The following is a 25,740-nucleotide window of genomic DNA, read 5'->3' on the forward strand; positions in this document are numbered from 1 at the left end:
ACATCCTTAAAGAGAAGAATTTTCAACCCAGAATTTCATGTCCAGCCAAATTAAGCTTCATAAGTGAAGGAGAAATAAAATCCTTTACAGACAAGCAAAGCCTGAGAGATTTTGTCACCACCAGGCCTACCTTATAAGAGCTTCTGAAAGAAGCTTCCTAAACGTGGAAAGGAACAACCAGTACCAGCCACTGCAAAAACATACCAAAATGTAGAGACCATTGACACTATGAAGAAACTGCATCAATGAATGGGCAAAATAAACAGCTAGCATCATAATGACAGGATCAAATTCACACATAATAATATTAACCTTTAATATAAATGGGCTAAATGCCCCAGTTAAAAGACACAGACTGGCAAACTGGATAAAGAGCAAAGACCCATCAGCATGCTGTATTCAGGAGACCCATCTCATGTGCAAAGACGCACAAAAGCTCAAAATAAAGGGATGGAGGAATATTTACCAAGCAAATAGAAGGCAAAAAAAAAAAAAAAAAAAGCAGAGATGGCAATCCTAGTCTCTGCAAAAACAGACTTTAAACCAACAAAGATCAAAAGAGACAAGGGCATTACATAATGGTAAAGGGATCAAGGCAACAAGAAGAGCTAACTATCCTAAATATATATGCACTCAATACAGGAGCACCCAGATTCATAAAGCAAGTTCTTAGAGACCTATAAAGAGACTTAGACTCCCACACAATAATAGTGGGAGACTTAAACACCCTGCTCTCAATATTAGACAGGTCAAGACAGAAAATTAACAAGGATATTCGAGATTTAAACTCACCTCTGGACCAAGCGGACCTAATAGGCATCTAGAGAACTCTCCACCCCAAATCAACAGAATATACATGCTTCTCAGCATCACATCACACTTATTCTAAAATTGACCATATAATTGGAAGTAAAACACTCCTCAACAAATGCAAAAGAATGGAAATCTAACAGTCTGTCAGACCACAGTGCAATCAAATTAAAACTTAGAATTAAGAAACTCACTCAAAACCAAACAATTACATGGAAACTGAACAATCTGCTCCTGAATGACTACTGGGTAAATAACAAAATTAAGGCAGGAATGAATAAGTTATTTGAAACCAATGAGAACAAAGAAACAATGTACCAGAATATCTGGGACACAGCTAAAGCAGTTATTATAGGTAACTTTATAGCACTAAATGCCCACAAGAGAAAGCAGGAAAAATCTAAAATCAACATCCTAACATCACAATTAAAAGAACTAGAGAAGTAAGAGCAAACAAATTCAAAAGCTAGCAGAAGACAAGAAATAACTAAGATCAGAGCTGAACTGAAAGAGTTAGAGATATGAAAAATATTTCAAAAAATCAATGAATCCAGGAGACAGATTTTTGAAAAGGTCAACAAAATAGATAGACTGCTAGTAGATTAATAAAGAAGAAAAGAGAGAAGAATAAAATAGACTCAACACAAAGTGATAAAGGGGATATCACCACTGATCCCACAGAAATACAAACTACCATCAGAGAATACTATAAACACCTCAATGCAAATAAACTAGAAAATCTAGAATAAATGGATTAATTCCTGGACAAATACGCCCTACCGAGTCTAAACCAGGAAGATGTTGAATCCCTGAATAGGATGATAACAAGTTTTGAAATTGAGGCAGTAATTAATAGCCTACCAACCAGAAAAAGTCCAGGACCATAGGAATTCACAGCCAAATTCTACCAGAGGTACAAAAAGGAGCTGGTACCATTCCTTCTGAAATGATTTCAAACAATAGAAAAAGAGAGACTCCTCCATACCCAAACCTGGCAGACACTACAAAAAAAGGAAATTTTGGGACAGTATCTGTGATGAACATTGATGTGAAAATCCTCAATAAAATACTGGCAAACTGAATCCAGCAGCACATCAAAAAGCTTATCTACCACAATCAAGTTGGCTTCATCCCTGGGATGCAAGGCTGGTACAACATATACAAATAAATAAATGTAATCCATCACATAAAAAGAACCAATGACAAAAACCATATGATTATCTCAATAGATGCAGAAAAGGGCTTCGACAAAATTCAACAGCTCTTCATGCTAAAAAACTCCCAATAAAGTAGGTATTGATGGAATGTATCTCAAAATAATAAGAGCTGTTTATGACAAACCCATAGTCAATATCATACTGAATGGGCAAAAACTGGAAGCATTCCCTTAGAAAACCAGCACAAGACAAGGACGCCCTCTCTTACCACTCCTATTCAACATAGTATTGGAAGTTCTGGCCAGGGCAATCAGGCAAGATAAAGAAATAAAGGTATTCAAATAGGAAGAGAGAAAGACAAATTGTCTCTGTTTGCAGATAACGTGATTGTATATTCAGAAATCCCCATCGTCTCAGCCAAAAATCTTCTTAAGCCCATAAGCAACTTCAGCAAAGTCTCAGGATACAAAATCAATGTGCAAAAATCACAAGCATTTCTATACACCAATAACAGACAAACAGAGAGCCAAATCATGAGAGAACCCCCATTCACAATGGCTACAAAGTGAATAAAATACTTAGGAATACAACTTACAAGAGATGTGAAGGACCTCTTCAAGAAGAACTACAAATCACTGCCCAAGGAAATAAAAGAGGATATAAACAAATGGAAAAAATTCCATGCTCATGGATAAGAAGAATCGATATTGTGAAAATGGTAATACTGCCCAAAGTAATTTATAGACTCGATGCTATCCCCATCAAACAACCATTGACTTTCTTCACAGAATAAGAACAAAACTACTTTAAATTTCAGGTGGAATCAAAAAAGAGCCCACATAGCCAAGACAATCCTGAGGAAAAAAAAAAAAAAAAGACACATGGGATCTAATTAAACTAAAGAGCTTCTGCACAGCAAAAGAAACTATCATCAGAATGAACAGGCAACCTACAGAATGGGAGAAATTTTTTGCAATCTATCCATCTGACAAAGCGCTAATATCCAGAATCTACAAGGACCTTAAACAAATTTACAAGAAAAAAACATCAAAAAGTCGGTGAAGGATATGAACAGACACTTCTCAGAAGAAGACATTTATGCAGCCAACAAACATATGAAAAAAAGCTCATCATCACTGGCCATTAGAGAATTGCAAATCAGAACCACAATGAGATACCATCTCACACCAGTTAAAATGGTGATCATTAAAAAGTTAGGAAGCAATAGATGCTGGAGAGGATTTGGAGAAATAGGAATGCTTTTACACTGTTGGTGGGAGTGTAAATTAGTTCAACCATTTTAGAAGACAGTGTGGCGATTCCTCAAGGATCTAGAACCAGAACTACCATTTGACCCAGCAATCCCATTACTGGGTATATACCCAAAGATTTATAAATCATGCTGTTATAAAGACACATGCACACATATGTTTATTGCACCACTGTTCACAAGAGCAAAGACTTGGAACCAACCCGAATGCCCACCAATGATAGACTGGATAAAGAAATGTGGCACATATATGCCAGGAATACTACACAGCCATAAAAAGGAGGAGTTTATGTCCTTTTCAGGGATATGGATGAAGCTGGAAACCATCATTCTCAGCAAACTAACACAAGAACAGAAAACCAAACACCGCATGTTCTCACTCATAAGTGGGAGTTGAATGATGAGAACTTAAGGACACATGGTGGGGAACATCACATGCCAGGGTCTGTTGGGGGTTGGGGAGCTGGGGGAGGGATAGCATTAGGAGAAATACCTAATGTAGATGACGGGTTGATGTGTGCAGCAAACCACATGGTATGTGTATGCCTATGTAAAAAACCTGCACATTCTGCACATGAATCTCACATCTTAAAATACATATATTTTTTAAATTGTCAGGCTTGAAAAGAAGCAGAAAAGTATAAACAAGGTTGAGAGAAAAAAAAGTCAAAACCAACCCAGAACAGACACGTGTTAGACTTAGAAAATAATATTAAAACAGTTACGATAATTGTGTCTCATATGTACAAAAAGTTAAGTAGAGTTATGGAAGTCACAATAAACACTCATATCAAATTTCTAGATTGAAAATATTAATATATGAAATGAAAAATAGACAAAATGGGATTCATGGCTGATTTGACATTGGAGAAGAAAATATTAGTAAACGAAAACACAGAAATAGAAATTATCAAAATTGAAACATGAAGGGAAAAGAGAATAATAATTAAAAACAAAAAACACAGAGAATCAGTTAGCTGAAGACAATTTCAAGGGCCTAATATAACTATAATAGAAATCTCCCAAGGAGAGAACAAGTGGGTGAATAGGCAAGCAAAAAATTTTTTTAAAAAATGAAAGTGTTTAAATTCTTTTGAAGATTATAGACCCACAAATCCAAGAGGCACAAAGAATGTCAAGCACAAGAAATATGAATAAAACCACACCAGACAGATCATATTCAAGTAACACAAAACCAATGACAAAAAGAAAATTGGCCGGGTGTGGTGGCTCACGCCTGTAACCCCAACACTTTGGGAGGCCAAGGTGAGTAGATCACTTGAAGTCAGAACTTGGAGACCAGCCTGGCCAAAATGGTGAAACCATGTCTCTACTAAAGAAATTAAAAAATAAAAAATTAGACAGGCATGGTGGTGCGCAGCTGTAATCCCAGCTACTCAGGAGGCTGAGACACAAGAATTGCTTAAATCTGGGAGGCGGAGGTTGCAGTGAGCTGAGATTGCACCACTGCACTCCAGCCTTGACTACAGAGTGAGACTCCATGTCAAAGAAAAAAAAAGAGAGAAATTTAAAAGGATTCAGTGTGGGGAAAAAGATGTTACATACAGAGTAACAAACATAAATGTTATTGCAAATTTCTTATTGGAAATAGTGTGAGATGATAGTGAAACAATGTTCTTTAAAGTATAGAAAGAAACTCTTCAACCTAGAATTCTATGCCCAGAATAATTTTGTTTTCTTTCAAAAACAATGGGAAAAAATATTTTTAGACATACAGAAGCTGAAAGAAGTCACCACAAGCAGACTACTACTGTGAAATTTTTTTTGAAAGTGGAATTTATAGGATTTCTAGATTGTTACTGTATTACTCTTCTTTCAAGTGATATTACAACATTTTATCTATAGTATAAGAATCTAAAAACTGCACACTTCCATTTCTCCCTTTTGATTTTTGCAATATTTTATGTGTGTGTGTGTGTGTGTGTGTGTGTGTATAGTAGGCATAAGGAAAATGATAGGCAACAGAAATATGAAATTTATACAGAGGAATGAAGAATGGTGTAAATGCTAAGTATGTGAATTAATATAAAATATTGTATTATTATCTAAATACCTTTAAAAGATAACTTAAACCATTTTAACAAAATAACGATATAATGTGTAGTTTATAATTTATGTAGAATTAAGACATACAGCTATAATATTGCAAAAGTCAACAGAGGAGAAATGAAAGTATGCAGCTGTGTGGTTCTTATACCATAGGTAAAATGTTGTAATATCACTTGTAGGAGGAACATAACACATTAACAATGTAGAAACCCTACAAATTCCACTAAAATAATAAATATTATGTAGATAGCTTCTAAGCCAACAATAGAGATAAAATAAAAATTTTAAATCCAATTAATCTAAAAGTAGACAAAAGCAGGAAAAGGGAGCAAAAAACGGATGAGATAAATAGAAAACAAATAGCAAGATATCAGATTTAACTCATCTATATAATTAATCACATTAAATATAAATGGCCTACATCACAATAAATATAAATGGTCTAAATACCCAAATTAAAAGGCAAAGAATGTTAGTGTGGATGGAAACAAAAAACAAAAACAAAAAAAGCAAGACCGAATTATTTTCTGTCTAGGAGAAATGCAATTTAAATATAAAAATATAAATAGCATAAAAGTAAAGGATACAGAAATATATACTATCCTAACACTAACTAAAGTGGAGTGGCCATATTAATATCAAGCAAAGCAGATATTGGAGCCCAGAATATTACCAGGAACAAAGAATGTATTTCATAATGTTGAAAGAGTCAATTCATTAAGATGACATAATATTACTAAATGTTTATAAATCTAGAAGCTGAGCTATAAAACAAGTGAAGCAAAAACTGATACAACTACAGGTTGAAACATAAAAAAAAAATCACAGTTATAGTGGGAGATTTTAGTACCTGTTACTTGCTAATTTATAAACAAGTAGACAAATAATTAACTACAAATGTATATTTGAACAGCCCCACATGTAACTTTATCTAATTGATATTTATAGAACACTTCACTCAGAATAACACATATATTTTCCAGTAGATAGAAAACATTTATCAGTGTAGATCATTGTCTAGTCTATAAAACAAAACTCTATCTAACAAAACAAATCTAACAAATTTAAAATAACTGAGGCCATGCAAAGTATGCTCTCTAACCACAATGAAATTAAATTACAAATCAATCACAGAAGCAATGTCTACACTGTAAAAATAATTTGAAACTGCAAAGGATTTAGAGTTGCCAAGACAATTTTGAGAAAGAAAAACAAAGACAGATGACTAACACTGCCTGATTTTAAGTGTTATTATAAAGCTACAGTAATCAAAACAAAGTTGAACTGGTGTAACAACAGACACATACATCAACAAAACAGAATATAGAGTTGAGAAATAGACCCACATATATATTGATAACTAATTTTCAATAAAGGTACAAACATAATTCAATAAAGAAAAGATCTTATACACTTAATGTTGAAAGAGCTGGATATCCATGTATAAACAATAATGTAAAATATTTTAAAAAGTAAAAATAAAGAATGCCTATGTATATTGCACACCATATACAAAATAATAATTAAAAATGGATTCTAGGCTGGGTGTGTCAGCTCATGCCTGTAATCCCAACACTTTGGGAGGCTGAGGCAGGCAGATCACCTGAGGTCAGGAGTCCAAGACCAGCCTGGCCAATATGGCAAAATCCTGTCTCTACTGAAAATACAAAAATTAGCTGGGCATGGTGGCAGTTGCCTGTAATCCCAGTTACTCAGGAGGCTAAGGCAGGAGAATTGTCGGAACTCAGGAACTGGAAGTTGCAGTCAGCCAAGATAGCACATTGCCTTCCAGCCTGGGAGACAGAGCAAGATTCTGTCTTTAAAAAAAGCAAAACAAAACAAAACAAAACAAAAGATCCTAAATTAAGATGTAAGATCTAAAACTATAAAATTTCTAAAGGAAAGCATAGAAGAGAACTTTTGTGACCTTCGGTTAGCAAAGTTTTTTTTTTTTTTTTTAGCTATAATACCAAAAGCATGACATATAAAATAAAGGTTTACATATAAGATTTTATCAAAATTAAATGCTTTACTCAGCAAAAGACATTGTTAACAGAATGGAAAGCCAAACCACACATTGGGAAAAAAATGTCTAATGAATATTTGAAAATCATATATTTGATGGACTTGCATTCACAATAAAGAAAGAACTTTTAATACTTTACAATAAGCAAAAGCTCAATAAGCTCAATTACAAGATAGGTAAAAGATATGAACAGATCCACATCCAAAGCTAATACAGAGCTAGCAAATAAGCACATGAAATGCCATTAGTCTTTTGAGAAGTGCAAACTAACAACACAATGAGATAGCACTAGCTATCTATTAGAATGACTAAAATTACGGACTGATCATATTAACTGTTAGTAATGACATGGAGGTAATAAAACTTATACACTGCCAGTGGAAATGTAAAACAGTATAACTACTTTGGAAAAGTTAAGAATTTTCTTGAAAAAGTGAAGCATACACCTGCATTACTACCAGCCATTCTTTGATTTTTTCCCTAAAAAAATGAGAGCTATATGTTTATAGCAGCTTTATTTGTAAAGACAAAAACTAGAAACAACCCAATGCCCAACATGTGAATAACATGTGAATATACTGTGAGATCTACATACAATGGAATACTACTCAACAAAACAAGAAATGAATTGCAGATACACACAACAACATAGATGGATCTTAAAATATACTGAGTGAAAGAAGCTGGGGAAAAAAGAGTATATGTACTATGAATCTATATAAAATTCTAGAAAATGAAAACAAATTTCTCATGATAGAAAGAAGACCAGCATTTGTCTCAGACAGGGCAAGACAGGGGACGTTGGGAAGGTGCATTTGCCAAAGAAAATGAATATATTTGAGCCTTAAGGTGTCAGCCTTAATTCTGCCTTCTAATTTTGTGTAAACATCCATTGTCAAGATTCACTTTCATGGCATTTATTGACCTGTTCAGTCAATAGATCTCTGCTTCAATTCAGGAATAACATCTGTGCACATGTGTGTTCTGTCTACTCTGTGTATATATGTGGATGTAAAGAGGTGTATGATTCTCTTTAGACATTGTTGGTAATTGGAAATGATTTTTTTTCAGCAGCAAATACTGAGCTAGAATCTGATTGGGAATTAGTCCATGCCTCACCCGCATAAATAAATTTCAAGGCCTGGGATTATCATGCTTAGTTTAGCAACTGGTTTCATTATAGCTTATCATATGTGACTGGATGTCTTGGTGGGGGTTGGAGGGCCCTGCTAAGGCATTCAGGACGTATCAGCGTGGATGGGCTTATGTGTGAAAAAAGGGAAGGCACTTTTTTTTTTCCATTGTGTTAAAGCTGCGGTAATTAAACATGACAGAGCTAATCTGTTGCTGGGATCGGTATAGCCATTGGTTATTACTGCATGTTCAAGGATGACAACCTCACCTCAGACTGTCTTCTTCCCAAATGAGTCAGCATTTATCCATTTTGCCAAGTCAACTCACTGTCTCTGGGGGTGTGGGGCTGGTATTTTGTAAGGAAGCAAGAACTAAAATTTTGAAGTTTTAGTGAAAGTGAAGACCCAACACTAAGGGTCTAAATTCCTTGAAAGCAAGAGCTGTATTGTTTTCATTTTTGTAACATAGACCAGTAACTGCTTCATAGTAAGTGCTTGATTAAGATTTTTAGTAGTTCACTGAAGCATGATTTCAAAAAGAAAGCCAAAGCAAAATTCAACATTGTTAAGAATTGTGTTTCATGAATTTGTTTAAACACTGTCCACTTCAATTCCCACCTCCCTGCCATTTGGGATCTACAAGGCTGCTGAATTTGCAATGGTAAGCTTGGTCTTGGTAGCTATAGTTACTTATACATATTTATTTGTATTACATGTTACTTATATATATGTACATATTCATATATTTTAAATATGTTTTATTTATATAAATATAAACGTACATATTAATTCATATGTAGTAATTTATATGGGATTTAAAAAGCAATAAAGGAAGCAGTACAAATCAAAGAAAAAGTCTGTCCTGGAAGGATCACTTGTGGTGGGAATTAATTTCTGACTTATTAGTTGGCCCGGAATATTATGCAACAATTCCTAACTAGCTGAATTATTTTTATGTCTTTAAGACCATACCATTGGGTCTCTAGACTTTGGGTCTGTAAATTTTGTACAATATACAAATAAAACTTAGACCCCCCTAGTTTTCTTAACCATTTGGCTTAGATACTACTTAATCTATTATTTTTCTAAGAGATTTGTTGTCTTTATTTTTATACCATTGTTTCATATCATTTTTGTATCATGATTAAATTGATGCCATTTTTATAATAATGCTTATAAGGAAAGTTGTTTTACCTTAAAATGCATCTTCTCATGTTGCTGTATTCTTGACTTGATTATTACTATCGATTATAATTATATATGTGCTACATTATTAAATTACATATATTGTTATATGGGGTCTGTATGATCATAATATTTTAGTTTTTTTAATGTTAGTAAATTATTAAGTCCCTAGTGATCCTTTAAATAAAATACAGAGGACCATATATGTACATGTGCATATAACAGATATATGAATATATTCAGTATTTACTTTGAAAAAAATTAACCTGTGAGAATAAGTGATTTGAGAATTGCTATGACATTTTGAACGTGGGATTCTATAGACATAGAATACCTTGTAAAGAATAAAGTACCTTGGCCGGGCGCGGTGGCTCAAGCCTGTAATCCCAGCACTTTGGGAGGCCGAGACGGGCGGATCACGAGGTCAGGAGATCGAGACCATCCTGGCTAATACGGTGAAACCCCGTTTCTACTAAAAAATACAAAAAACTAGCCGGGCGACGAGGCGGGCGCCTGTAGTCCCAGCTACTCGGGAGGCTGAGACAGGAGAATGGCGTGAACCCGGGAGGCGGAGCTTGCAGTGAGCTGAGAGCCGGCCACTGCACTCCAGCCTGGGCGGCAGAGCAAGACTCCGTCTCAAAAAAAAAAAAAAAAAAAAAAAAAAGAATAAAGTACCTTACAAAACAATAACTTATTTGTCTGAGACATCGTAGACAGAGAAGGCAAAATTATTTTAAAATTTTTTATTTATTTTAGAGACAGGGTCTCACTCTGTAACCCAGGCTGGAGTGCAGTGACATGATCATATCTTCTCACAGCCTCAGACTCCTGGGCACAAGGAATCCTCCCATCTTGGCCTCCCAAGTAGCTGGGACTGCAGGTGCACACCACTGCACCTGACTCATTTTGAAAATTTTTTTGTAGAGATGAAGTCTCACTATATTGCCCAGACTGGTCTTGAACTCCTGGCCTTAAATGATTCTCCCACCTTAGCCTCCTTGAATAGCTGGGCTTACTGGCATGAGCCATAGTGCCCAGGTTTATTTTTGGTTCTGTGCTTAGTAGTAGCTAATAGCTTTGACTATGTATGTTTGCACTGAATTGAAGGGCATATACCAAACATTTTTGTACATATATTTTCACCTGGAAGCAACCCAAATAATCTCTTAAAACAATGTGCCGAAGGCTTCTAATATCTCTCTGAATTAATCCATCAATCAATACATTTATCAAACACCAACCATATGGAAACCACTATGCTAGGCAGAAATCAAAACACAAAGATATAAAGGGCACATCATCTGTACTTACAGAGCTTATAGCTTATTTGGGAAAACATCTTTATAAAATATACTCTTTTTTTTGTACTACCCTGTAGAAGGTATGGTGGTAGGTGTTATGATGGCTATAAAAAAGATTAAAACACAGACCTCAACAAGAGACCTATTGTTTAGTAGGAGGAATAAAACAAGCATATAAACACATTGAATGATGAAGGAGAGTATGAAGTATATTATAAAAGAGAGCTAAATAAAGTGTTATGGAATTTGAAAGGCAAAGAGAGCATATGTCATGTAAGGGGTTTCATTGAACAGGTAGCCTTTTGAATAAAAATTGACAGACATAAAATACCAATTGCCTTCTAGTCACTTTCAATATTTCTAAGATTCCAAAGAGAGTATGACATCCTCCCTATTGCTCTTAGCAGTTATAATTCCAGATGGCTCAGGAGAGAAGTCATGATAGAATGTAATGTGTGTGTGTATCTGTGTATAAAGAAATGTGTGCCTTATAGGATATCTATAGATGACATTTACTTTTGAAATTTCTTCCATGCGCATGACTTTAAATAACCACCTATATATCAATGATCACCTCATCCATTTCTTTCGCCCAGACCCCTCTTCTAAGCTCCTAGTCTCACAAACCAGCTGCCTAGTTTATATATTTCTTTGGGTATTTTAAAGGCACCTCAAGTTCAATAGGTCTACAGTGGAACTCTTGATCTCTCCCTCTAACCAATCCTGGTGCTAGTAGCCATTAGTGTGTTTCTGGATCTCTGCTTTTTGGTAAGATTGTGCTTCTCTTTGACCTTGAAGTTTGTCACATGACTTGCTTTGGCCAATATGATATGAGCAGAAATGACATTAATTACTTCCAAGTATAAGCGTTTAAAAGCTTCTGTGAATTTTGTCATGTTCTCTTCATGCACTCTGCCCCAAACAAATCAATATTTCAGATGATCCAAAAACCATAAGCCTAGTTCCTAAGTGAATATACCATTGAGCAGAGCCCCTGTCTTGCCTGAAATCAACATATAGTATGAATGAGAAGTGAACCGAAGCTTTATTAAAATATATTTCACATGCCATAAAATTAATTCAGTGGTTTTTAGTAATCAAGGTTATGCCACTATCACCACAATTTAAATTTAGAACATTTTAAATACCGACCCCCTCCCCACAAAGAAACTATATATGTCGGCATTCATTTCCCTTTTGTCTTTCCCCTAACCTCAGCTCCAGCTCTAGGAACCACTGCTCTACTTTCTGTCTCTGAACCTCTATTGTTTCCATCAGCAGTAATTGGGGGATGCTTGTTTTTTAAGCACAGCTCAGTCTATCCTCACTGATACATTGCTCCTCTTTCAATGGTCTCTATCTTAATGAATGGCATTCACCATCACAATAACAGCAACCGGAAGTTATTCTTGATATTCTTCTGTAGCTCATTCTCTACATCTAGTTATTCTACCACTCCTAAGAATTTTACTTCCTGGATATTTCTTTAATTTGTCTATTTCTCTCCATCTCCATTGCTACCACTATTGTTCAGGATACTACCATTCCTTTCTTGTACTTCTGTTAGTGTTTCCAAGTTCCTCATAGAGAGTAATTTTCATGATTTGAGAATGAGAAATCAGAATTCTGGAGAATTCTTTAGAAATCCTAAAATCATAAGTTATTCTGTACAACAGTTTATTTATGTGTTTTTTTAGGGACAGGTGGTAATAATACTTTGTAACAATATGTACATATATTTAATAATAATGAGTACCCATAATAATAGATAGTGCATTATTTTTCTGTGATAGGAATATACTGTTTCAGAGGTATCACATAAAGGTATAATAATAAATGGTTACTCTATTATTGTCATGAATCAAATATTGTGAGAAGAGTCTATATTTTAATAGCATGTACAAGTGACCTCTGCCTGAAAAAGGCATTTGGGAGCAGAAAAAATTAAATAAGGGGAACATCAACAGAAAATAAATATCAAGTAAAAATAATTTTTAAAGTGGAAAAATGAAACCATAAGCATTTAATAGTTGAGTTATTCTGAAATTTAAAAACACACACAGTACTAATTGTCCTTTCTTGTAACTGTCTTGATCTTTCTTTCATGTCAAATATTGTACATGTAAAAAAATTTCTTACCTTGTTCATTTGTGGTCAAATTTTTAAGAATTCATCCAGAAGCATTTCAGATTTGTCATTAAGGTACATATTGCTTCATATATGCTTATTTTCCTTTTTGTCAATGAAAGTATTCTGTCTACTTGTCCTGATTTCGGTTTTGCCATGAAATCCATATTGCTTTTGCTAATTCAGATTTCAAATCAGTTTCTTATTTCATGTTGGTGCTCCACAAAAACATCTTCCTCTCTTTGCACTTCCTTGGTTAAAGTGTTTACATTGAACTATAGCCCATGGCAAATATTCAAACACTAGAAAACAGTGTTTGAATAGTTTGTTGGAAGGTATTTGAATAACATGACTTCAGATCTCCTACAAATCTCAGTAACACTACTCAGAATCAATTTGCCCATTGCCCAAACCCTTAACATGGAAAAGACACCTTCAAACCTCTCTGCTCTATTACTTCACTATTCTTCCTCCCACCTTCTGCATGCGACTTGAGCTATGCAGGTCCCCTTAAATTCCATCCTCTTCCTCCCACAGAGCCTTTGGATGTACTGTTTCCTGCATCTGAAAATCTTCCTCACAATTCATCCTTCTGATCACAGCTCAAATTACATTTCTTTCATTGTTTTGCTGACTTCAAGTCTATGTCAGGTTTAAGTGTTCTCTCAAGCTGCCTTCTTTCCTCCAAAACACTTAGCACAATCGTAATTATATAATTTTCTTAGGGTTATCTGATTAATGTCTATCTCTGTGTTTTATAACTTCCACGAAAACAGAAGTCTCTCTTTTTCCTCACCAATGTAGCCCTGATGTCTTACAGAATGAAGGCATCATTATCTGAAGGATGGATGGGAGGGACACCGTGAAACTCTAGGTTTGGAGCAGAGGGGTGTGGAGAGAAAAGTGAGTCCATCTTGGATGCTAATGTGCCATGTTGACTTCTGATTAGCCCCATTCCTGATTACTCCTTTATTTCCTGTCTTTACTGTAACAACATGTCAACCTTAATGTTACCACACACATTACAGGCTATGACACATGTATTAATAGCAGTCTTGCCTATCCTGGAGAGTTGCCTTTCATTATCTTCCTGGAGCACATATACTTTTTCCATATGGTATATAAGCCCTGGGTCTGGGGATAACGAGTGCAGATCCCTATCTGTCCTGCAGCTGCCCAAGATCATGCTTCTGTAAGTTCCCCAGTAAAACATCCATTAACAACAAACTGGACATGGCTGCCTTGTTCTTTGGTTTTTCAACTCCTTCAGCATTTGGGGGTCATTTTGTATATTCAGTCCTTTCACAGAGCAAGGAGGGCAGGAATCTAGATTAGGATTTGTTAAGTCTGAGATGCCTCAGATCAATCCAAGTGAAAATATTGAGTAAGTAATAGACTAAGTATGAAGTTCAGGAAACAGAATGGGGCTGGTGATATTAATTTGAGAGTTACTAGTGTAAAGACTATACGTATAGCCATCTTACAGGATGATGTACCCAAAAGAGTGACTAACATTAAAAAGTGAAAAGGTGCAAGGACAGAGAACTGAACATCTTAATAACAGGGAGAAGAGAAGAAAACCAGCAAAGAGGATTGAGTAGTAACCAAAGAAGTAAGAGAAAAGCTTGGGAAGTGACCGGAGGTCTTGACAACACTTTGGTCTAATTTTGAATGTATGTTATTCCTTTCTTCTTAGCCAGTTGGCAATGACACAGTCTCACATCAAGTGCACAGGCTACTTCTTGATTTCTGCTGATAGAAACCTCAGTGATGAAAGAGGAGTGGCATCACTTGAATACATGAAATTCCCACTTGACTCCTAACAATGGACTTGGGGATATCAGCAGCTGAGCTCTCACCCTGGTTGCTCCCTTTTGAGTTCTATGGATGAAGGTATTGAAGCTAGCCAAGAGGTTTTACTTAATATGAAATAAAATATGTATTTCTATGAATATAATAAAATGATTTTCCAGAGAATTACTGAACATATACCTTTTACCCTGTGTTGACTGGAAAACACCACTTTTATAAATTAGATTACTTTTTGTTTGAGGAATGAAGAAAGCCATTATGAGGACATTGGGTCCTAAATGTAAACTTCTCTCAGTACTGACTGGTGACATCACACAACAGTGGAACGGGCTTAAATTCTCATTCTAGCTAATTCTTCTTAAATTGCTTTGTGTGATCATCATCTGTGTTAATGTACTTTTCTATAAATTTCAGGTATTATGTTTTCAGATGTTTCTTGCGTAGACAAAGTATGTAATCTGTCTGATTTTATCTTAAAGTGAGAAGGAGGTACAAGAACTAACTTTTCTTTGGTTAAAGATAAATTTTCAGATTAGAGGCATATGTTAGCTTACAGCTGTTAAAAAAGGGTCAAAGATTGTTTAACACATTGACCCTGTTGGACCAACAAACCAACAACTTCCTTACAACTCTGAGGGACCTGGTGGTGAGCTAGCTTCAAATGCTGACCCTGACACTTGCATCTGAGTTACCTCAGGCAAGTCAGTTAATATCTCTGAGGCTTGGTCATCATTTATGAAATACAATAGCATCACTTTTGCCGATTTACTTGAGGGTTATTGGAGATATTATATGTGAAATCACCTAGCACAAAGCAGGTACTCAACAAAGTTGAACACGTGTTGGGTGAAGTCAGTCTGGTTGGGTGAAGTCAGTCTGGTTGGGCTTGTGTGAAAGAAGAAATGATAAAGTAAACCAGCTCAAAATTAGAAGACCTACAAATGAAAGAGAGGGACAGAAAAAGTGAAGGGAGAATTTGTGATTTCATGGGCAATCACTTCCTGGAGGGTGGCAGAGCATGTAGCATTCAGGTAGTCAGCAGGGCAGAAAAACCGGATGGGGGCTAGGCATGCAGGGGTGCCAGCCCAAAAAGAAACATTTATTTTACTTTTTTTTTTTTTTGAGATAGAGTCTAGCTCTGTCACCCAGGCTGGAGTGCAGTGGCGTGATCTCAGCTTACTGCAACATCTACGTCCCAAGTTCAAGTGATTCTCATGCCTCAGCCTCTGGAGAAGCTGGAATTACAGGCATGCATCACCATGCCAGGCTAATTTTTGTATTTGTAGTAGAGACAAGATTTCACCATGTTGGCTCGGCTGATATCAAACTCCTGACCTCAGTGACCTGCCCGCCTCGGCCTCCCAAAGTATTGGGATTACAGGCATGAGCCACTGTACCCTGCCTCAAAGAAAACATTTCTAATTGACAATAAGAAATAATAGTAATGACAACTAACAGATATTTAGAAAGCCTGACTCCATTTTATAATTATCCCATTTTGTATATGCTATTGTCCTCACTTTACTGATGACAAAAGTCAAAGTGTTTAACTGACTTAATCAAGGACACACAGGGAAAAAACCAGCAGGGATAGTTGCAGTATCTAGGAAGGGCTTCCTTTTTTTGTCTTTCAGAACTGATTTTTTTTAAAAAAAAGAGAATAGCATTAAAAGGAGATGAATACAAAGCTGAGGTTTGACAGCTGAATAAGCATAGTAGTTTAGGAATATATAAATATTTCTTGTAGAATAGTCATTGAAAATATGTTAAGATCACAAGGCCATCTTTAGCTGGCAGTCAAACAACAGTAAAAGTCATTTGGAAAAAGGATACAGTAACTATCAAGGACTGTATCATAATTAATACTTAGTTGCCTCTGCCTGAAGAATAGAGCAGTGAGAAGAAAATGTGTCTTAGTCACAATCAAATGAAATGTTTTGGGACTAGATTCAAACCAAAAAAATCCGGTGATTAAATTATTTTCAGGTCCCTAAAATTAACTTGCTCATTTTTATTTTTTTCTCCTATATCCGAAGACAGCTACAAAATGAGGGCTTGGGACCAAATAATCTCTATGCTCTTTTCCAGTTCTTAAATTTCAGGATTCTATTAAATGTTTTAGTTAAGGAGGGTAGGGAGGGAATTGAACTTTTGGTGGAAAATTTCTGTTTCATCAGAAACATAATGTTATGTGTCCTTGACTTAGTAATCCTTCATATAAGATTTTTTTTCTCTTTATAGTTCATGCTTAACACATCAGCAAGAAAAGATTTCAAAAAATTCATTTCAGGCCAGATGGATATGGAAGGTTCATAAACACAGAAACTATAACAAGCACTCTCAGAATCCTAATCCTAGATTGGAAAGATTCTTAAGCAAACTAAGAAATTAAGAACCAATGAGATTTCCTGTATAATCAAAATCGCCAAAATTTGCCACCTTGAATGGTCTGTTTAATTTGGTTATTCTAATGGTCAGTTTGGTGTGAGAAGCAGTTGATTGTGTTACAGAATTAATCAATACACTAAATCAAATCTATAAATGTAAGTAAATTTGGGGCACATTTTGAATGGAGGCTTAAAGTCATCTACTTATTTTAATGGCAATATACACTATTATTAGATAAAAAAGTCAAGGATAAGTTCATTCTGTGAAGTGCTAGGACTTGGGTCTTCTCAGATTCATGCCACACTGGCAAAATATCTCATCCTTTACAAAATACAATATAACCGTATCAATTTCTCAATTTCAAGTTATAGGAAATTGAAAAAGAAATAAAATATGCTCATAGAATTCTCATTACTAAAGCAAGAGTAAAGTGTTTTGCTGATATCATCAATTAAGAATAACTAGTAATAAGAAAACAGGTATTTTTAAAATTCTGTCACCAATGAAAACAGATTTGTTGCACACTGGTTCAACAGTACAAAATAATCTTAATGTGACAAATTTTATAATCTAATGCCAGTACATTGTTTTGTACAAATTATTTAAGTTATCTGGGACTCTATTTCTTCATCTTTAATAGAAGTTTAGACTGAATTAATCATTCTCAGACAATGACGCATAATAGTTATAAATACCTTTGAACACTGTATTAGTCTCTTCTCACATTACTATAAAGAAATATTTCAGTTGGTCAGGCTGGCAAGATGGCGGAATAGTAACAGCTCCAGTCTGCCGCTCCCAGCAAGATCAACACAGAAGCGGGTGATTTCTGCATCTCCAAATGAGATACCCGGTTCATCTCACTGGGACTGGTTGGACAGTGGATGAAGCCCACAGAAGGAGAGCCAAAGCAGGATGGGGCATCGCTTCAACCGGGAAGTGCAAGAGATCAGAGGATTTCCCTCCCCTAGCCAAGGGAAGCCATGTGAGACTGTACCTGGAGGAAGAGTGCACTCCAACCCAGATACTATGCTTTTCCCATGGTCTTCACAACTGTCAGACCAGGAGATTTCCGCTAGTGCCTATGCCACCAGGACCCTGGGTTTCAAGCTCAAAACTGGGTGGCTGTTTGGGCAGACACAGAGCTAGCTGCGGGAACTTGTTTTTTTTCATACCCCAGTGGCACCTGGAATGCCAGTGAGACAGAACCGTTCACTTCCCTGGAAAGGGGGCTGAAGCCAGGGAGCATGTGGTCTGACTGGGTAGGTCCCACCCCTATGTAGCTCAGCAAGCTAAGATCTGCTGGTTTGAAATTCTCACTGGAAGCACAGCAGTCTGAGGTCGACATGGGATGCTTGAGCTTGGTAGGGGGAGGGTCGTCTGCCATTGCTGAGGCTTGAGTAGGTGGTTTTACCCTCACAGTGTAAACAAAGCCTCTGGAAAGTTCAAACTGGGTGGAATCCACTGCAGCTCAGCAAGGCCACAGTGGCTAGACTGCCTCTCTAGATTCCTCCTCTCTGGGTAGGGCATCTCTGAAAAAAAAGGGCAGTAGCCCCAGCCAGGGACTTATAGATAAAAACCCCCATATCCCTGGGACAGAGTACCTGGGGGAAAGACCACTGTGGGCGCAGCTTCAGCAGACTTCAATGTCCCTGCCTGACCCTCTGAAGAGAGCAGCGGATTTCCCAGCACAGTGTTTGAGCTCTGATAATGGACAGACTGCCTCCTTAAGTGGGTCCCTGACCTCAAGGTATCCTGACTAGGAAACACCTCCCAGTAGGGACCGACAGACACCTCATACAGGAGAGCTCTGGCTGGCACCTGGAGGACGCCCCTGTGGGACAAAGCTTCCAGAGGAAAGAACAGGCAGCAATCTTTGCTGTTCTACAGCCTCTGCTAGTGCTACCCAGGCAAACAGAGTCTGGAGTGGACCTCCAGCAAACTCCAGCAGACCTGCAGCAGAGGGTCCTGACTGTTAGAAGGAAAACTAACAAACAGAAAGGAATAGTACCAACATCAACAAAAAGAGTGTCCACTGACAGACCCCATCCAAAGGTCACCAAAATCAAAGACCAAAGGTAGATGAACCCACAAAGATGGGGAAAAACCAGTGCAAAAAGACTGAAAATTGTAAAAACCAGAATGCCTCTTCTCCTCCAAAGGATCAAAACTCCTTGCCAGCAACGGAACAAAACTGGACAGAGAATAAGTTTGAAGAATTGACAGAAGTAGGCTTCAGAAAGTGGGTAATAACAAATTCCTCTGAGCTAAAGGAGCATGTTCTCACCCAATGCAAGGAAGCTAAGAACCTTGAAAAAAGGTTAGATGAATTGCTAACTAGAATAGCCAGTTTAGAGAAGAACATAAATGACCTGATGGAGCTGAAAAACACAGAATGAGAATTTCATGAAGCGTACACAAGTATCAAGAGCCGAATCGATCTAGCCTAACAAAGGATATCAAAGATTGAAAATCAACTCAATGAAATAAAGCGAGAAGACAAGATTATAGAAAAAACAGTGAATAAAAACAAAGAAAGCCTCCAAGAAATATGGGACTTGTGAAAAGACCAAATCTACAGTTGATTGGTGTACCTGAAAGTGACGGGGAGAATGGAACCAAGTTGAAAACACTCTTCAGGATATTATCCAGTAGAACTTCCCCAACCTAGCAAAGTAGACCAACATTCAAATTCAGGAAATACAGAGAACACCACAGTGATACTCCTTGAGAAGTATCAAATCCAAGACACACATAATCATCAGATTCACCAAGGTTGAAATAAAGGAAAAAAATGTTAAGGGCAGCCAGAGAGAAAGGTCAGGTTACCCACAAAGGGAAACCCATTAGACTAACAGTGGATCTCTCTGCAGAAACCCTACAAGCCAGAAGACAGTGGGGGCCAATATTCAACATCCTTAAAGAGAAGAATTTTCAACCCAGAATTTCATGTCCAGCCAAATTAAGCTTCATAAGTGAAGGAGAAATAAAATCCTTTACAGACAAGCAAAGGCTGAGAGATTTTGTCACCACCAGTCCTGCCTTACAGAGCTTCTGAAAGAAGCTTCCTAAACGTGGAAAGGAATAACCAGTACCAGCCACTGCAAAAACATACCAAATTGTAAAGACCATTGACACTATGAAGAAACAGCATCAACGAATGGGCAAAATAACCAGCTAGCATCATATTGACAGGATCAAATTCACACATAATAGTATTAACCTTATGGGCTAAATGCCCCAATTAAAAGACACAGACTGGCAAACTGGATAGAGTCAAGACCCATCAGTGTGCTGTATTCAGGAGACCCATCTCACATGCAAAGATGCACATAGGCTCAAAATAAAGGGATGGGGGGAGATTTACCAAGCAAATGGAAAGCAAAAAAAAAAAAAAAAAGAAAGAAAAAAGAAAAAAAAGAAAAAAAAACAAGCAGGGGTTACAATCCTAGTCTCTAATAAAACAGACTTTAAACCAACAAAGATCAAAAGAGACAAAGAAGGGTATTACATAATGGTAAAAGGATCAAGGCAACAAGAAGAGCTAACTATCCTAAATATATATGCACCCAATACAGGAGCACCCAGATTCATAAGCAAGTTCTTAGAGATCTACAAGGAGACTTAGACTCCCACATAATAACAGTGTCACTCCACTGTCAAAATTAGACAGATCAATGAGACAGAAAATTAACAAGGATATCCAGGACTTGAACTCAGCTCCGGACCAAGCCAACCTAACAGACATCTAGATAACTCTCCACCCCACATCAGCAGAGCATACATTCTTCTCAGCCCTACATCACACTGATTCTAAAACTGACCACATAATTGGAAGTAAAACACTCCTCAGCAAACGCAAAAGAACGGAAATCATAACAAACAGTCTCTCAGACCACAGTGCAATCAAATTAAAACTTACAACTAAGAAACTCACTCAAAGTCACACAACTAAATGAAAACTGAACAACCTGCTCCTAAAAGACTACTGGGTAAATAACAAAATTAAGGCAGAAATGAATAGGTTATTTGAAACCAATGAAAACAAAGACACAATGTACCAGAATCTCTGGGACACATTTACAGCAGTGTGTACAGAGAAATGTATAGCATTAAATGCTCACAAAAGAAGCAGGAAAGATCTAAAATTGACAACTTAACATCACAATTAAAAGAACTAGAGAATCAAGAGCAGGAAAATTCAAAAGCTAGCAGAAGACAAGAAATAACTAAGACCAAAGCAGAACTGAAGGAGACAGAGACACAAAAAGCCCTCAAAAAAAATCAGTGAATCCAGGAGCTGGTTTTTTGAAAAGATCAACAAAATAGATAGACTGCTAGCTAGACTAATAAAGAAGAAAAGAGAAAAGAATCAAATAGATGCAATAAAAAATGATAAAGAGGATATCACCACTGATCCCACAGAAATACAAACTACCATCAGAAAATACCATGAACGCCTCTACACAAATAAACTAGAAAATCTAGAAGAAATTGATAAGTTCCTGGACACATACACCTTTCCAAGCCTAAACATGGAAGAAACAGAATCCCTGAGTAGACCAATAACACGTTCTGAAATTGAGGCAGTAATTAATAGCCTACCAACCAAAAAAAGTCCAGGACCAGACAGATTCTCAGCCAAATTCTACCAGAGTTACAAAGAGGAGCTGTTAGCACTCCTTCTGAAACTATTCCAAACAATAGAAAAAGAGGGAATATTCTGTAATTCATTTTATGAGGTCAGCATCATCCTGATACTAAAACCTGGCAGAGACACTACAAATAAAAGCAATTTTCAGGTCAGTATCACTGATAACCATAAATACAAAAATCCTCAATAAAATACTGGCAAACCAAATCCAGCAGCACATTAAAAAGTTTATTCATCACGATCAAGTCAACTTCATACCAGGGATGTAAGGCTGGTTCAACATACACAAATCAATAAATGTAATCCACCACATCAACAGAACCAATGACAAAACTCACATGATTATCTCAATACATACAGAAAAGGCCTTTGACAAAATTCAACACCCCTTCATGCTAAAAATTCCCAATAAAGTAGGTATTGATGGAACATATCTCAAAATAATAAGAGCTATTTATGACAAAGCCACAGCCAATATCATACTGAATGGACAAAAACTGGAAGAATTCCTTTTGAAAAGCAGCACAAGGATGCCCTCTCTCACCAGTCCTATTCAACATAGTATTGGAAGTTCTGGCCAGGACACTCAGGCAAGAGAAAGAAATAAAGGGTATTCAATTAGGAAAAGAGGAAGTCAAATTGTCCCTGTTTGCAGATGACATGATCGTATATTTAGAAAACCCCATCGTCTCAGCCCAAAATCTCCTTAAGCTGATAAGCAACTTGAGCAAAGTCTCAGGATACAAAATGAATGTGCAAAAATCACAAGCATTCCTATACCCCAATGACAGAGAGCCAAACATGAGTGGACTCCCTTTCACAATTGCTACAAAGAGAATAAAATACCTAGGAATCCAACTTACAAGGAATGTGAAGGACCTCTTTGAGGAGAACTATAAACCTCTATTACAGGAAGTAAAAGAAGACAGAAACAAATGGAAAAACATTCCATGCTCACAGGTAGGAAGAATCAATATCGTGAAAAGGGCCACACTGCCCGAAGTAATTTATAGATTCAATGCTATCCCCATCAAGCTACCATTGACTTTCTTCACAGAATTGGAAAAGACTACTTTAAATTTCATATGGAACCATAAAAGAGCCTGCATTGCCAATCCTAAGCAAAAAGAACAAAGTTTGAGGCATCATTCTACCTAACTTCAAACTATACTACAAGGGTACAGTAACCAAAACAGCATGGTACTGGTAGAAAATATATATATAGACCAGTGCAACAGGACAGAGGCCTCAGAAATAACACCACACATCTACAACCATCTGATCTTTGACAAAAACAAGCAATGAGGAAAGCAAAAAAAATGAAATAAACACCTATTTAATAAATGGTGTTGGGAAAACTGGCTAGCCATATGCAGAAAGCTGAAACTGGATCCCTTCCTTGCACCTTGTATAAAAATTAACTCAAGATGGATTAAAGTCTTAAACATAAGACCTAAAACCATAAAAACCCTAGAAAAAAACCTAGGCAATACACCTCAGGACATAGGCATGGGCACAGTCTTCATGACTAAAACACCAAAAGTAATGGCAATGAAAGCCAAAATAGAAAAATGGGATCTAATTAAACTAAAGAGTTTCTGCACAGAAAAAAAAAAAAAAAATATTATCAGAGTGAACAGGCAACCTGCAGAATGGGAGAAAAAATTGAAATATATTCATCCGACAAAGGGCTAATATCTAGCATCTACAAAGAACTTAAACAAATTTACAAGAAAAGAAAAAACTTCATCAAAAAGTGGGTGAAGGATATGAACAGACACTTCTCAAAAGAAGATATTTATGTTGACAACAAACATGAAAAAAAGCTCATCATTGCTGGTCATTAGAGAAATATATATCAAAACCACAATTAAATACCATCTCACGTCAGTTAGAATGGCAATCATTAAAGTCAAGAAACAACAGATGATGGAGAGGATGCGGAGAAATAGGAATGCTTTTACACTGTTGGTGGGAATGTAAATTAGTTCAACCATTGTGGAAGACAGTTTGGCTATTCCTCAAGGATCTAGAACTAGAAATACCATTTGACCCAGCAATCCCATTACTGAGTATATACCCAAAGATTTCTAAATCATTCTATTATAAAGACACATGCGCACACATGTTTATTGTACCACTGTTCACAATAGCAAAGACTTGGAACCAACCCAAATGCCCATCAATGACAGACTGAATATAGAAAATGTGGCACATATACACCATGGAATACTATGCAGCCATAAAAAGGATGAGTTAATGTCCTTTTCAGGGACATGGATGAAGCTGGAAACCATCATTCTCAGCAAATTAACACAAGAACAGAAAACCAAACGAGTGCATGTTCTCTCTCGTAAGTGGGGTTTGAACAATAAGAACACATGGACACAGGGAGAGATAGCATTAAGATAGACACCTAATGTAGATGATGGATGATCAGTTGATAGGTGCAGCAAACCACCAAGGCATGTATATACCTATGTAAAAAACCTGCACGCTCTGTACGTGTACCCCAGAACTTAAAGTATAATAATAATATAAAAAGAAATATTTGATAGTGGGTAATTTATAAAGAAAAGACATTTAATCAGCTCATCGTTTTTCAGCTTGTACAGGAGGGATGCTGTCATCTCCTTGGCATCTGGTGGAGCCTCAAGGAACTTACAATCATGGTAGAAGGCAAGGGGGAGCCAGTACTTACTCACATACCCAGAGGAGGAGGAAGAGAGTGAGTGGGGGATGCGATACACACTTCAAAATGCCAAGATCTCATGAGAACTCACTCACTATCACAAGAAGTGCACCAAAGGAATGTTGCTAAACTATTCATGAAGGTTACATCTCCATGAGCCAATCATCTCCCATCAGACCCCACCTCCAACACTGAGGATTATAATTCCACATGAGATTTGGGTAGTGACACAGATCTAAATCATATCAAACATTATGGGTTAAAAATTATCCCAAGTACTTTTACATGTATAAATGTATCAAGTCTTTGAAACAACTACATGAGGTAATCACTGATATTATCATTCCTAGTTTTACAGATTATAAAACTAAGGCACAGGGAGTTTATCTGTTACCAGAGTCCATGGTCAAAATCATAATGCAGTATTGCATATTTTTCAAATAACATGTGCTTCTATATTCTCCTCCATCACTTGAGAACGTTACCTCTGGTTGGCAGAATAATGACTACTGTGGACACCTTGATTTTAGCCTCATGAGACTAACTGCAGACTTCTGACCTATAGATCTGTACAATAATAGGTTTGTGTTAAGTCACTAAATCTTCAATAATTTTTATAGTGGCAATAGGAAATAGGAATCCACTACTATGGTGAGTATCTCTTAACGATTGGTCTGTTTCTCAGGTTTGCTGGGATGAAAGCAAGCTCAAAAATCCATGATTAGAAAAGCTCTGAGGTCCTTTTAGCTCTGAGATCATATACGCATACATGATGTATATTTTGTAGCCACATGTGATAAATTCCCGTCTTAATAGTTAGCCTTTGGGATGAGGCTTCACGAAAGGCTCTAACAAAAACAAGAGCAACACATTCCAATTATATCTGTGAGATAATACCAGGAACTTACAGTCTAATGAAGTGAAATTGATATACAGGGTCAGTATTTTTTATATAGTCATATATATTCTGCAAAATTATTTAAAACATTAAATTAGTAAAGGTATCAGCATAAACAGACAGGTTAATGAGATTTCTTCATGAGAAACAAGAAGGTACATCAATTTATATTTATTTATGAATTAAAAGATCTCTAGACTGGAGTCAGATCTTATTA

At 36.5% G+C, this 25,740-nt stretch overlaps 1 long non-coding RNA gene across 1 annotated transcript; it reads right to left on the minus strand.

Moving 5' to 3' along the window:
• Positions 1-677: 677 nt before the first annotated feature.
• Positions 678-21,163, minus strand: LOC117092221. Its single transcript, XR_004440675.1, has 3 exons — positions 20,937-21,163; positions 20,589-20,592; positions 678-728 (listed from the first exon to the last, which is right to left on the minus strand). It is a non-coding gene; the product is annotated as an uncharacterized LOC117092221 (long non-coding RNA).
• Between the last annotated feature and the right edge of the window lie 4,577 nt (positions 21,164-25,740).

The sequence above is a fragment of the Trachypithecus francoisi genome, unplaced genomic scaffold (genome assembly GCF_009764315.1).
Source record: "Trachypithecus francoisi isolate TF-2019V2 unplaced genomic scaffold, Tfra_2.0 Contig01440, whole genome shotgun sequence".
NCBI classification, from domain to species: Eukaryota; Metazoa; Chordata; class Mammalia; order Primates; family Cercopithecidae; genus Trachypithecus; species Trachypithecus francoisi.